We start from the raw sequence: 13424 nt of genomic DNA on the forward strand, positions 1-13424 counted from the left end.
TCAGAACTAGAGGCAAGGCTAAAGTGATAGAGCACTACCAGCTGTGAGCAAAAAAGCTGAGTGAGAACATGGGGTCTTGAGTTGAAGCTCTTGTACCCCCCTTTTTCCAAAAAAGTTGATAAACACCATTGCTCATGATAGCTAAAATATGAAGACAAGCTAAATGCCCATAGCCGATGAGTAGATAAATGTGGTATATCTAGATAATAAGAATATTATTCAGCCATAAAAGGAAATGACACATGGATTCATGCTAAAACACATATAAATCTTTAAAACATTATGCTAAGTAAAAGAAGGCAATTCTATGAAATGTGCAGAATAAGCCAATCCACCAAAACAAAAAGTAGGTTAGGACTACTAGGGTTCAGGAAAATTGTAAATATCTGCTTAATAGATACAAGGTTTATTCTGGGGATGCTGAAATGTTCTAGAGTTAAAGTTGATGACTGTACAATGTTGTGAAAGTATTTTAAAACAAAAACAAAAACAAAAAACAAAAACCCACTAAGCTGGGTGCCAGTGGCTCACTCCTGTAATTCTACTCAGGAGGCTGAGGTCTGAGGATCCTGTTCAAAGCCATCCCGAGCAGGAAAGTCCATGAGACTCTTATCTCCAATAAACCACCAGAAAACTGGAAGTGGTGCTGTGGCTCAATAGTAGAGCATTAACCTTGAGCTGAAGAGCTGAAGGACAGTGCCCAGGCCCAGAGTTTAAGCCCCACGACCGACAAAAAAAAAACACTACACTTATACTCTAAAAGGATAAAAGCTGTATCTCAGTTGAAAATTCTCCATTCTTAATAATAATTAAATTCTTTATTTGTTAGTATCGTGTTTATATAATTTTTTTCAGTCATGGGGCTTGAACTCTGTGCCGGGGCGCTGTCCCTGAGCCTTTTGGCTCAAGGCTAGTGCTCTACCACTTGAGCCACAGAACCACTTCCGGTATTCTGGTGGTTAATTGGAGATAAGAGCCTCAGACTTTTCCTGCCCTAGGCTGGCTTTGAACTGTGATCCTCAGACCTCAGTCTCCTGAGTAGCTAGAATTACAGGCGTGAGCCACTGGCACCCGGTTTTAATTTTTGTTAAGTATCTTGTTTTGCTTGAAAGACAAAACTGGTACTTTTACTAAATGAGTTTTCTGAAAGCAAAGTTCTACAAAGAGGGCACATTTTGTGAATTGATAGTTACATAAAACCACAAAGGAGCCATGTGACAGAAAGCATTAAAAACTCTGAGGAGGCACTTCAGAGCTGGTGGGGACAACCATATGTTCTGCCCTCGAAACATAGGACAAACGGAACCAGAGCCACAAATTGTGGAAGACTGAGTGTTCTCCCTTTCTGAGACCCTGAAATCCTCAAGAATAAGCTACATGGCCTAGATGATATTAGGGATGAAGCAAAACTGGAGGGCCAAGTTATGGGTAACTCCTGGATTCTAACATGAAATGAGTAAACATGCAGTTTTACTTAATTTCTATCCTAGAAGTCAGAAATACAAATGGGGATAAAGGAAATATAAATTTTTAATAAATCTCAAGGAGGTGCTAAATGCTTTAGAAATAAATACATTTCCCTGTCATGATCAGAAAAAGGTTTGCTTATCTGGATTACATAGGAAATCAGAGGCTCTTAGTCACTTCCACAAACCAGAGAATAGAATTGTCATGTGGCTTAAGTGATTTCCCTTAATGCAGCTGATTATTAAAGTCTTTCCTAAACTGATAAAGACATGATTCTCATTTGGGGTAAAAAAAATTACAAGCTCCCTACAGATTAATGTCAAAGAAAGTTAAACTGTTGGACAGCTGAAATGGTTTAAAAATAATAATGATTTTTTTAACTGACCCCTACTAAAGGAAAAGCAAAGCAATGGAAACCATTCAAGGAAAGCTGGCTGGACAGTGCAGCCTAGTAGTACTTCTATAAAGTACTTACCAGGCATGACTTATACTACTTTTAATACTAGGGGGAAATGATTGGAAGCCTTAAACATAACAAAGATTTTTAGTATCTACAAACCTATGTTTATAGAAATACACACGTGAAGTAAAATTAAAACATAATGAGGATAGAAACTAACTTGAAAATCTCAAGCAAATTGGTCAAAACAGGTTTTAAAAAATTTTACCAACAGTTTCATGGGCATTCAATACAATAATATAGTTTTCCATGTCTGTATACTCTATAAAAACTAAAAACAAACTGGGCAGCTCACACCTGTAATCTTAACTACTCAGGAGGCTGAGATCTGTGGCTCAAGGTTTGAAGCCAGCCAGGGCAGGAAAGTTCATGAGATTCATATCTCCAATAAACCACCAAGTAAATAAATAAATAAATAAATGCCAGAAATGGAGCTGAGGCAAGTGGAAGAGCACTAGCCTTGAGCAAAAGCTCAAGGACAGCACCCTGATGCTGAGTACGAGCCCCAGGACTAGCAGGCATACATGCACACAAACTTGAAAGAGTTTTATTATAATTAAGGATAACAAATGTGTTTCCGATGCTAATGGATAACCACCGAAATATGCAAATCATTCATGTTTTTGTTGCTTCATCATGTTAAGATAAGCCACACTAATAACTTGGGTGATTCTATCAAAATATTTAGAACTACTTAACTGAAAAAAGATAAGCCACTGCCAGTGTTTGAAGCAGTGGGCAGCAGGTAGATGGCACCTGCTGATGACCCCATGTATCTTGATTAGAAGAGCATCTAGTACAACACTTCTAAAGCATATTAATGTCTTTTAACACAGGAATTTGAAGACCAGGCAAATTATGGTAATAGTCCAGAGAAGTTATTACGGTCTGGTCTGAAAGTCAAAATCATAGCCATGTGCTTGCTTGTGAGCATCCCACTTTACAACATCCTAAATCACTGAATGGGAAAAACAAAACACACAATGTAAGGTGATTCTTTTTAAAGAATTTTTTCTCAATGATTCTCTAATTAGAAAGATAAATAATGATGTCATTATTATCAAGAGTGAAGCTAAAACTTCCATTCAACAGCTTCACATTTTGTAATAGCTAACATGAAGTTAATATTAAGATTCAAACCACACCCTTTCAAAAAACAAAACAAATTTAACATCCCTAACCTTTGCCAGTCTATTTTAGGATGCTGAAATATCTTCAGTCTGAACTACAAATTTCTCTTGAACCTAAAATCTAAGGGAATAAACTTTGTCCCTGGCTTATTACTTTCATGTATGAAGTATTAGTATAGTTATCAACTATTTGCATATCTCTAAAGAGTCACTACAGCATAACTGGCATGAGGCCTTAGCCATATTTTTAATCTTGAAATTGTTGCCAGGAAATTGAAGCCCTGCCTAATCCCATGTAATCAACAGGGCAGCAGAATTTCAGGAAACCTTAAGACTGATACTTCACTCTTCTTAGCAACATCTAGGCTCTGATGTGACTGCCTGAGAACTGGACCATACATCTACACTTCAGTGGTGCAGGAGTAGATACTTTGGCACTTAAGTGTTCTATTTCTTTTAGCATAGTTTTCTTCCAGTTCTCAGACTGGGTAGGCCTGGATCATTTGTTCTTTTTCTTGGGGAAGAGGAAGCAGGGAGTAAAAGGTCCTAAACTCCCATTCAGATTAGCTGATAAACAAGATGGTATGCTACCTAGAATGAATCATATAGGACCTGCAATTACAAGCAAATGAAACTTCTTCCTGCTGGAGACTTCAGAGGAAGGCTACATCAGAGGAAGGACACATCTCGGATGTGCTAGTGAAGGAGCAAAGAAGTCATTGGTTAAAGGCTGCTCCTATTAGAGAAGCCCTGTGGCACTTCTGATTTGCTCCAATGTAGTGGTATAGAAGCTTCTAGTCATTTGAAAGTCTTAGGTGCTTGCAATAGAACCTGTTGGCTTAATGTCATGAGTTATGTTAGGATACAGACAGATTATTCTTCTGCTTTTCCCATCCATTATTACAAAAAAAAATAATTTAAAATGCAAACTATAATATCTACAATTACCATGCACCTACTCTGCACCAAGCACTTGGCTGGGTGCTGAAGACTAAAACATGAAGTCAGTTCTATGAATTTTTAAGTGCAGATAAAGAGGAAAAAGTACATCCAATGAACACTTTAATAAAACCATTTTTAAAAATAAGACAAGAAGTGGTAGGCATTTCAGAGGGAAAGATGCACTCTTTCAAGACAGCCGTGAAAGATCTAATAGTTCTGTGAAAGGAAGGCTAGCAGTCAGATTCGGTGGTACATGTCTGTAATACCAGCACTAAATTCAGGCTAATATAGAAGGATCCTGAGTCTTGGTCCAGCTGGGGCTGTCCAAAAAGACAAAGCCACAAAAGGAGGAGGAAGAAGAGAGAAACCCCACCCTGGATAACAAGAACAAAAAATGCCATACAACCTGCCAATTCACTTATTTTTTTCAACTCTAGTAATTTGAAAAAAGACGAGAAACTTGGAATGTAGGGCAAAAGGGACACTTGAAAGGTCAGATTTGTTTAGTGAAGGCTGATAATGCTGGATGCCTTAAGAATTAAGCTAAAATTTTAGAAAACAAATTCTAAGTGTTAGACTACAGAACACTGTAAGTCCGCAGCAATCCTGCCAGAATCCTTCTCTTGTATCTCTATGGTGGAGCAAAAGCTGGAGATAGAGAGCTAATCCACCTTTTAACCTAGTTCTTCAGGACACTGGTGAAAACCTGTGGCTGGTGTGAATCTTCATTCATCTCTAAGCCACCTCATTGAAAGAATATTCTATGCTAAAAATGGCATTCTCATTACCCACAACTTCAACACCCAACTTCCATGGTTTAGTAAAGCCACCAGCTTAAGCCTTTCCTCAACAAATACGGTGAAGCCATTGTGGATAGGGTGAGGAACTTCTCAAGGCCTTGGAAGTTAGGGAGAAAAAAAAATATGGCCCAAGACAGGGCTTTGGTTGGAGGGGAGAGGGAGATTTTACAGAAAGACTTAACATTAACTATGTTAATGGCTATGGAGTGAAGCAAGTCAAAGAAGAGAATTAATAGAAATCAGAAGGATGGGTTACAGATCACTTGGTATGAATTTTCTTTGAATGCTGCCTGCCATCAGTGTGGATGCTTGGCCATGCAAGTTTCATTTTTGTTTAAAATCAGGAGAAAACCTTATATGAATAGCTCTCTGGGTTAAATTTAGTATCAGATTTAATTTTTACAATCAAGAACAATTGAATTGTCTGCTCATGTTTTCTGGATCAAGAGAGCTATTCACCCTGAAATGTGTAACGTTTTGCTCATTGTGAATGAAAAGCCTTCAAGTGCTGACAAAAGGATTGTGCTTTATTTCAAATTGTGCACATCATTGCAGTAACCCAGGCTCTTTACACATATGAGAGAAGATACACTGGAAGACAAATCTCCTAGTTGATTTGACATCAGCAGTAGCATGCAACTTAAATATCAATGAAAGCCTGTTTGAATATTTCTCCAGCTTTATTCATAGTTACAAAATCAGAATAATTTCTTTCTTCTCTTGGATGTCATTTATTGAACTAAGCATTATTTCAAAGTAGTCATCATTGAAAAGCAATTCCTTTTTTTAGATACTACATTAAACTTAACAAAGGCATTAAGCACTTATGATTATTGAAAAATTAAACATGCCTAAATTATTCACTCTCAATTCTACATGTTAGCAAAATTTAAAAATACTTTGTCAAGTGCTCTCTAAAAGAAAAAAAATGCACTCTTCCTCAGCTTTTTTTCTTTTTTTTGGGGGGGGGGATCCGGTCGTGGGGCCTGAACTCTAGGCTTGGGCGCTGTCCCTCAGCTTTTCAGCTCAAGGCTAGCACTCTACCACTGAAGCCACAGCGCCACTTCTGGCTTTTTTCTTTTTGCTTATGTGGTGCTGAGGAATCGAACCCAGGGCCTCAGGCATGCAAGGCAAGCACTCTACCACTGAGCCACCTTCCCAGCCCCTTCAGCTTTTTTTCTGCTCCAAGCAGCTCAGTATAAAACCAAGAGCTACATGAAACAAGGTAAACTACAAAGTTTCTTCAGATTGATCTTATCAGTTCCAATGTTTACAACCAAACAGAGCCAAAGAGACAAGGGAAAGCCATGCATACTCATTATAACCTATACTTTTCCTAAGAGGAAACTCAGTCACCTAATATAATTTTTAAAGTACTATAAAATAAGACCACAGGCTATTTGAAATGTTATATTTTAAATATAGGAGCTTAAATGTTAAATGTATCTATTTAAGGCAACTCATTTTATCTTAGTGTATTTTTGTTTCAAAGCTAAGTTTATGGAAATTTAAAAATTGTGGATTTGTATAGCTTATAAGGTCAGCATTAAAAGAAGAACACAAGGGGGACTACTCTGATTTTCTTGTAGTTGTGAACCAAGATACTAAGAACACTCAAATGAATTGTTTGCTTTGTGTAGATTACCTTACTCTATATACCAGAGTACTATTCATACCAGGTAGCCTTGTATTTTCATTTTGTGCAATTTACTTTTCTTCTTTCATTTTAACTAAGCTTCTTGAGAACATGTGCTCTGCCTTTTAACACCCTCACTACAGGGCTCAGCATGGGATTAAAGTAGAAGGAAGGAAGAGACTATGGAAAGAGACTATGGAAAACTCAAATTTGGGGGCTGGGAAGGTGGCTCAGTGGTAGAGCCCTTGCCTTGCATGCCTGAGACCCGGGGTTTGACTCCCTAGCACCACATAAGCAAAAAGAAAAAAAGCCAAAAGTGGCACTGTGGCTCAAGTGGGTGCTGAGGGACAGCGCCTAGGCCAGAGTTCAGGCCCCACAACTGGACCCCCCCAAAAAATAAAACACTCAAATTTGCTACATAGATGAAGGAAAGTCTTTTTATAATCAATAATGATATTCCTCAGAGCTCTGAATTCTGCTCCAATATACTATTTTATTTATATTTTGATTAGCATATATTATTTGTACAAGGGGATTTCAATGTGTTATTTCCATACATGCATACAACATACCCCAAATTCACCCCCTCTATCACTTCATTCCCTCTCACCTCCTTTTCAACAGGTTTCATTGTTCTATTTTCATATATTTGTATGAAGTACTTGCTCCATATTCACTCTCTTCCTTAGCTCTCCCTTGTCCCAATTGGTTACCAACCCACCAACAGAACATGTTCAACTTGTAGTATATTAATTGTACAAAGGGATTTCATCAAGATATTTCACAATGTATAAATTATAATCAGATTAACCCTCTGTATTGCTCTCTCTTTCCCATTGCCCTACCACCTCACTATTTATTATTCAAGAGCTTTCAGTGAATTTCCTTATGCCATCTTCATACATGAACATATTTGGATATATTCACTCTTCATCATTCTCTTCCCTTCTCCGCTTGTACTCCCAAGTAGTCCAACAATTACAACCCTAACACTACTTCTAACATACAAAACTGGACCAGTGTCACTGGACTACCACCAGTAACACTGGAAACTTGCTACTTCAACATTGCTTTTAAGATATTATAACACCAGTGACATATCAAAAACAAAGGGGCCAGGCTGTGTTCATTTCTGCATCCCTTCCCATACATCCCTTTTGGGCCCCAGAAATCAATAGTTATTGACTACAAGTCACCAACTTCATTGGAAATACCAAAAGATAAGCCCAATTAAATTTTTTTTAACTTGAGATTTTAAGTGAGAACAGGATCACACATTTGTATACCAAGTGCTTTCTACAATTCACTAATCAAATATTTGCTCCTTGTTTATAATAAAGAATACATACAAACTCTCTTTGTGGCTCCTAGCACAGAGCTTTAGAAGCTCTGTTTTAGAAACCCTTGTGATTTCCTTGATGATTGGTGTGATAAAAGAGCATCCTTTGTTATAGTATTTTTCTCAGTCTCTGGTTCATGATACAAAACTTCTGAAATCCTTTGAAGTTTCAGAATGAGTGACTTTCTGTATATACTTAAGGTCAGGATTGAACTATGGGACACCGAATGGGCATTTTGAGTTGGAGACACCTGATATGAGGGGAAGCCCCAACATCTGATGGCAGAAAAGTAACATGACTATAGCAAAGCAGAATTTCCTCATCTCCCTGTTAGAAAACAACTATCTTGTTTCAGTATGGAGGACTGAAATATGAAATAAACGTATAGTTTATTTTAATATCCTTTAAGAATTACCAACTATGACTTTTAATTCAAATATCCTTGCTTATAAATTGAACATCACATGCTACTTATTTTAGTTACTGGAAGAGTTAAATGAATATTTATATAGATGCTTTGGAATGCTATTTTGCTTGGTTATTCTAAAAGCATCTATTATTTCAGTAATTTACCTGTATACCATTTCCAATAGAACATTCTGCAATGTGTGTGGCTATTTAGCACTTTAAACCTGGATAGTATGAATAAACAACTGAGTTTTTTCATTTAAATAGGCTGGGATGGAAGTGGTGCTGTTGCTCAAGTGATAGAGTATTTGCCATGAGCTGAACAGCTCAGGGACAGTGCCCACGTCCAGAGTTCAAGCCCCATGACCAACAAAAAATAAATGAATAAAAAAAAAAATAGGCTGTGATGCCAGTAATACCATAGGAACAAAACAACTCTGTAGAAACATAAAATAGCTTTCCAATGTTAAAATAAGCATTTCCAGAAACAAAATGACATTTTCTTAGCCATAGCTTTCACTCTTCTATATGGGATAGTAAAATATAAAAATAAGAGCTAACAACTTGGAGAAGCAAAACCCTCTGGAACAAAGCTTATTTGTTGTGCTGTGAGGTCTCCAAAAGAATGCCAATGACATATACCAAGTGGTACATTAATTCCCATTAATAAAGGCAAATAAGATCACTTTTTAAGAGTACAGTTCACCTTTTTTAGGTGTTGACTTCCAGCACACTTTCTCTTCCCCTCCCGCAGTTCTGGGAATTGAGTGCTGAGTTGCACTAACAGCTTTTGCCTTTATTTTGTTTGTGACAGTGTCTAACTAGCTTTGTCCAGGCTATCCTAGAATTCCCTACTCACTCCTTTTAAGTGATACTGGAGTTTGAAGTTAGTTTGAAGCACTCTAACACTTGAACACTTTCAGCCCTTGGTTTAGAACTCTCAAACCACTACTTCTACATCCCAAGTAGTTTCAATTACAGGTGTGCCTGACCATAACTGGCACATCTCTATTTTTAAGGGTGACCTCAATAGGAAATATGTCACTTGGAATAGAGACCTGCAATCCACGAAATATAAACTACTGAAGGAAATACCCATGAGAAAAGTTAGCCAGTACAACAAAAAAAAACTCAATACAACAACAACAAGAAAAAACTATAATAGGAAGTTTATAATTAAAAGCCAGAGAACAAGAAAAGACATTTAGAAAAGACTTGCTGGACAGAATTGGTTTGAGGTCTCACAGAAGAGGAAGAACAGTATTGAGGTCTTTCAGGACTGGAAGATTTGATCTCAGTGGGATGAGACAGGAAACTGAGACAATGAAGAAGATTCAGGAAGGAGATTAATCAGAGTTTAATTGTGAAAGGCTTTAAATAAAGAGCTTGGATGTGATCCTACTGAGTAAACAGTGGGGAGTCACAGAAAGTTAGAGAAAAGTGATAACCAAGGTGGTAAACAAAGTAATTATTGATTCACAGCAAGCATCTGGGGCTTAAGGTGATCAGAATATTGCTACGTTAGAGAACTACAATGATGGGTGTGAGGTACTTCTAACCTGGGCAAGGCTCACAGCCAAAACAAAAGAAGCAAAGATAACACCAGGTGACATGCGCTCACAGCAGAGTTTTGTGCCAATCACAGACAAGGACAGGAGAAAGATTTAAAGGGTAGCATAGAGAGAAGGGCAAGGAAAGCTTGCCTTGGGAGGGATGAATGAGTTAGACCTTGAAGAAAAACAAACAAGGGCTTGCTTACCAGGCACAGAAAAACATACTAACAAAAGCCTTTAGGAAATATATCCTATTGAGAAGACCAGTTTTATGAAATTAAAAGGTGCTAAGATTAAATCATACAAACGTAGAAAAAAATCAAATGCCAAGGACCAGTGGTTCACACCTATAATCCTAGCTACTATGGAGGCTGAGATATGAGTAATCAAGGTTCAAAGGCAGCTCAAACAAATAAATCTTTGGGACCCTTCAATTAATCAATAAAAAGTCAGAAATTGAGATAGTAAAGTGCTGTCCAGGATCAAGAAACTCAAATGAGAGAGGCTTTTGAGTTCAAGTCCCAGTATAGAACACACATGCACACATACAAAACAATGTTCTTGTGCCAGGCAACAGTGGCTCATGCCTATAATTCTAGCTACTCAAGAGGCAGAGATCTGACAATTGCCATTCAGAGACAGCACAGGCAGAAAAGTCTGTAGGACTCTTATCTCCAATAAACTACACCCCCAAAAGGTGGAAGTGGTACTGTAGATCAAGTGAATAAGCACTATCAGTGAGCAAAAGCAGCTCAAGAGCAGGGCACCAGTGGCTCACACCTGTAATCCTAGCTACTCAGGACAAGGCCTGGGACAGGGCCCAGGCCTTGAGGTCAAGCCCCAGGACACCCACAAAAAGTTATTATATAGCTACTGTTTTAGAATTGCTTTATGATGGCTTATGGAAATGGAATGAACACTTATTTCAGGTATAGTTTTAGGAGACTCAAGTACTGACACTAAAAATCTTAGAAGCAACATAAGCAATGCACAACAAAGTTGTATTTTGGTGTTTTTCTTTTTTTTCTTTTTTTCTTTTTTTTCCTTCTGCTGGTCCTGGAGCTTGAACTCTGAGCCTGGGTCCTGTCCTTGAGCTTCTTTTGCTCAAGGCTAATGCTCTACCACTAGAGCCATAGCACCATTTCCAGCTTTTTCTGAGTAGTTTATTGGAAATAAGAATCTCACAGACTTTCCTGCCCAGGATGGCTTTGAACAGTGATCCTCAGATCTCAGCCTCCTGAACAGCTCCCAGCTTACAATAAAAATAAATAAAGCCAATTAATTTTTTTTAATTTATTTTTGGTTAGTCCTGGGCCTGACCTGGGCCTGGGTACTGTCCCTCAGCTCTTCAGCTCAAAGCTAGCACTCTACCACTTGAGCTACAGCGCCACTTCTGGTTTCCTGGTGGTTTGTTGGAGATAAGAGTTTCACAGAGTTTCCTGCCTGGGCTGGCTTTGAACCAAGATCCTCAGATCTCAGCCTTCTGAGTAGCTAGGATTACAGGTGTGCATCACCGGCACCTGACCAAATTTCTTGACTTAACACTTATAACATCTATGAAGTATCTAATATCAATGACAAGTGTTACTTTTAGTAACAGTTTTCCTTCAGAAAAGCATTATGTACTTTAAATCACATTTACTCTAAAAATCTAAATACTCTGACTAAATGTAAATACTACAAACTCACAAAAGGCAAGGATATTGAAAGTTTATTTAATATACTTTCAAAGTGTGTCCCAGCTGGTCTTAGTGCTTGATGGCTGCCTACTCAGTTTTAGAAAGAGTATTATGTAAATGTATCTCGGTATAGCTATAATCCAGACAATTAAGGTTATAAGAAATATGAATGTTTAAATTTTTTTAATTAATGTCCTTACTAGGGCATTTGATAGAATGAACTATCTAGAAAACTGTGTTAGAAAGGCAGTTTTTTTTTCTAAAGGAAAATTTAGGGTTTTTTTTTTATGGAAACATGTGACACAGGTCAAACTATTTCACAAAGGCAATTAACAAAAGGACAGAAGATGAGTGTTAGGCAGAGATTATTTGAATTTTAAGTGAAGGTGTTACAAAACATCTTGTTATTCAAAATTCATTCATTTACCTTAGGAATACTAGAGTTCAAGATTAAGTCAAATGGAAAAACTAAAATCTCTGCTGCTGAGGAGCTTGGGCAAGAATCACTTTTCCATGGACATGACATATTCATATTACAAGTATCATAGGATACTGGATTTGTGGATTTATATTTCATCTATGGAGAATTGTATTTAATATCTGAACAATATTTTGGAAGACTGACACTTGCCAATATGTTTAGACTTCAAACTAACAGTTTTTCCATCTACTTACAGTTTCAGTTAGATATTTAACATTTCCAGTTCTTGTGTAAGTCTATGCACTTTCTGATTCCTATTTCAATGCCTTTTTTCTTCTTTTTGGTCTAGGTGGGAGAACTCAGTACCTGATGCTTTGGCTGATGAGCTAGTACTCTACAAATGAGCCACACCTCCAAACCCTCAGTGCCTTAAGTGGGCTTTGCTTCTTATTTGGTCACTGACAAACTGACAATAAGAAAATTCCCTTCACTGTGTTAGTTTTGAGTCAAGGTAAGATTCAATGAGGTCATTTATTCTAGCAGATGTCACAAGAGATTTTCAAAACATTCTTCTATTCATAACAATGGAAGGGAATATTTTCAGTAAGTTTAGACTTAACAAAGACACATAAATTACACAGAGAACAAAAGAAAAACACAAAACACAACAACCCAAAGTTCTGCTATAAGAAAATGAAAATAAGAACTTACCAAAATGGCAAGTCTTGAGGCATAAATTATAGTTTCTTACAAATAATGTGTCTTCATTGTGATTATTCTACACGGGCTATTTGTTTAAATGTTTCAAGAGATATAACCAAATAATCAAGTTAACGTCTAAAACATGTTTTGAAATCACTATTATCACAACTTTTCACAAGCATATCTTTTAAGAAAGCCAACAGGTAGTACCTAACATATCTCTCTTGATTTGGATAGTTTACCAAGCAACCTAATTATTTTGCAGCTAATTATTAACACTTATAGAACATTTTTTAATGTTTATGCACCAAAATTCTGAGGACAGTCTTCTGTTCATGTCTTATCTTTCCCAACCAGACTCTAAAATGCAACATGGGTTCTTTAAAGGCAGAAATTCCATTACCAAATTCAACAGATTATAGCATTCCCTGAGGAGAGTCATCTTTTTTTGCCCATGAGGCCTTGCATACAGTCTGATATAAAGCAGGGGACTAATGAATGTTGGGGGAAAGAAACTAAAATGAATCACCCTGAAATAGTGGTTTTTTTTAAGTGTTTGACTCCGCAAATTTCAGAGAATACACAGATAATCCCATTACCTTAGTATTCTGAGTGAAGAAAATCAAACTTTAATTTATGATGACCTAAAATCCTAATGCCAGAACTAATGACAATAGGAGGAACAGTCATCAAAAATAGTGTTATCTTTTGAAAAAAGTAATATCCCAACCTGAACACCAATACACCACGTACAGAAGGGCTCCAACAAATATCTTGTCATAGTCTTCTTAACAGGACACTTAATTGTGCTTAGGAATAAGAATTGCCTCTAGGACTGGGAAGGTGGCTTAGTGGTAGAGCGCTTGCCTTGCATGCATGAGGCCCT

The 13424-nt window shown here is 37.3% G+C and overlaps 1 protein-coding gene and 1 non-coding gene across 11 annotated transcripts in view; both read right to left on the reverse strand.

Annotated features, from left to right (window-relative positions):
- The window catches only part of Pkp4 (plakophilin 4), a 219247-nt gene that overhangs the window by 196371 nt on the left and 9452 nt on the right, over positions 1–13424 (reverse strand). The gene's annotated exons all lie outside the window — the stretch shown is intronic.
- Positions 13089–13230, reverse strand: LOC138835328 (small nucleolar RNA SNORA79). The gene has a single exon (XR_011374554.1). It is a non-coding gene; the product is annotated as a small nucleolar RNA SNORA79 (small nucleolar RNA).

The sequence above is a fragment of the Dipodomys merriami genome, unplaced genomic scaffold (genome assembly GCF_024711535.1).
Source record: "Dipodomys merriami isolate MVZ:Mamm:240054 unplaced genomic scaffold, mDipMer1.0.p SCAF_1, whole genome shotgun sequence".
Taxonomy (NCBI): Eukaryota; Metazoa; Chordata; class Mammalia; order Rodentia; family Heteromyidae; genus Dipodomys; species Dipodomys merriami.